Source organism: Cebus imitator, unplaced genomic scaffold (assembly GCF_001604975.1).
Source record: "Cebus imitator isolate Cc_AM_T3 unplaced genomic scaffold, Cebus_imitator-1.0 Scaffold298, whole genome shotgun sequence".
Classification (NCBI taxonomy): domain Eukaryota; kingdom Metazoa; phylum Chordata; class Mammalia; order Primates; family Cebidae; genus Cebus; species Cebus imitator.
Genome location: NW_016107613.1, coordinates 1,092,063 through 1,093,876, shown reverse-complemented (window position 1 = coordinate 1,093,876; position 1,814 = coordinate 1,092,063). Strand labels below are relative to the sequence as shown.

The 1,814-nt window shown below is 49.7% G+C and overlaps 1 long non-coding RNA gene across 1 annotated transcript in view; it reads left to right on the top strand.

Moving 5' to 3' along the window:
- The window catches only part of LOC119467514, a 233,114-nt gene that overhangs the window by 113,872 nt on the left and 117,428 nt on the right, over positions 1-1,814 (top strand). The gene's annotated exons all lie outside the window — the stretch shown is intronic.

Genomic DNA, 1,814 nt, shown 5'->3' with positions numbered 1-1,814 from the left:
CTGGTTTCTTCCCATCTTTATGGATTTATCCACCTGTTGTCTTTGTAGTTGCTGGCTTTCAGATTGGGTCTCTGAGTGGACATTCCATTTGTTGATGATGAGGTTATTTCTGTTTCTTGGTTTTCCTTCTTACAGTCTGGCCCCTCTGCTGTAGGTCTGCTGAGGTCCACTCCAGGCCCTGCTTGCCTGGGGTTCACCTGCAGCAGCTGCTGAACAGTAAGGGTTGTTACCAGTTTTCTTCTTCTGCTATCTTTGTTCCAGAAGGATACCCGCCAAGTGTCAATCTGATCTCTTCTTTATGAGATGGCTCTTTGGGTATATAGGGGTCAGGGAGCTGCTTGAGGAGACGGTCTCTTCTTTATAGGAGCTCAAATGCTGAGCTGTGAGCTCTATTGTTCATTCAGAGCTGCTGGGCAGGTACATTTAGGTCTGCTGCAGCAGAACTCATAAACTGCTTTTTGTTCCCAGGTGCTCTGTCCCAAGGATTTAGGGCTTTATGAGTTTCCATTATGCTGCTGCCTTCTTTTTTTTTCCTTCAGAGCTGCCCAGCCCAGCAAGGAGGCAGCCTAGTCACTGTCTGCCTGCAGAGGCTTTGCTCAGCTGCTGTGGGCTCCGCCCAGCTGCCGAGTGAAGTTCCCTGCAGTCCTGTTTATACGGGTGTAGTTAGAACTGCCTTGGCAAGGGTGGCCCACCTCTGTTAAGGCTGAGTCTCTCTGTAGTGGTGGGTTGCCTTGGCAATGGCGGGCTGCCTCAGCATTGGCTGACTACCTCCGTAGTGGTGGGCTGCCTTGGTAATGGTGGACGCCCCTCCCCCACAGAGCTGGACCATCCTGGGTTCGGCTGCGCTTGCTGTGAAACTCTCAATCCAGAGAGTTTCTGATTGCTGTTCTTTTGTGGGGGTGGGACCAGCCGAGCCTGATCGCCTGGCTTCCTGCCTCAGAGCCTTTTTTTTTTTAAGTCGGTGTTCCAGTCACCTGTTGAAGAGGCGCCGCAGTGTGTGTTTTTTCCTGTGCGACAACTCACTGTGCTGGCTTAAACAGTGGCACTGAGATTCGTGGAGCTTTTTTTTGCCCTGGAATCTACTGTCCTGGTTCCCTGCTCAGTCCCCTTTTTAAACAGACAAATGGACGACTTCCCGTGGCTCCAATCGCCAGCCAAAAGGGCACCCTGACCAGTGTATTTTGTATGGAGAACCGCTGCTCCGGGGCGCCAACAAAGCAGCCGCAGGGGCAAAGCAGTGGCGCCGGCTGGCACAGCTGCATTAATAACCTGTAGAGCTCCTCTGCCTGGGAATTTCCTAGTCTGTGGGCAATAAAAATGCCGCGTCCACTCACCCTCTGCGCTTTCACTGGGAGCTGCAATCCTGAGGTGTTCCTAAACGGCCATCTTGGATCGATCCCCAATGTACATCATTCTAATCTCTGCTTCCATCATCACATGACCTCCTCTCCTGACTCCTCCCCTGTCCTTTTTATAAGAAGCCTTGTAATTACATGTAGGGATTACCTGGATAATCCAGAATGATCTTCCCATCCTCATTTTAAAGTCTGAAAAGTCTCGATGTCATATAAGGTAACATTCCCAGGTTTAGAATTAGAACATGGTTACATTTGGGGGTCATTATTCAGCTTACTGTACTGCTGAAAAGTCTCTATGCCATGTAAGGTAACGTTCCCAGGTTTAGAATTAGAACATGGTTACATTTGGGGGCCATTATTCAGCTTACTGTACTATTCATCCTCCAGGTCTTAGTTTTGGTGTTTCTCCCTCAGAGAAAACAGCTTGGCCCTCCAATCTACATGTGTTCCTTTAGG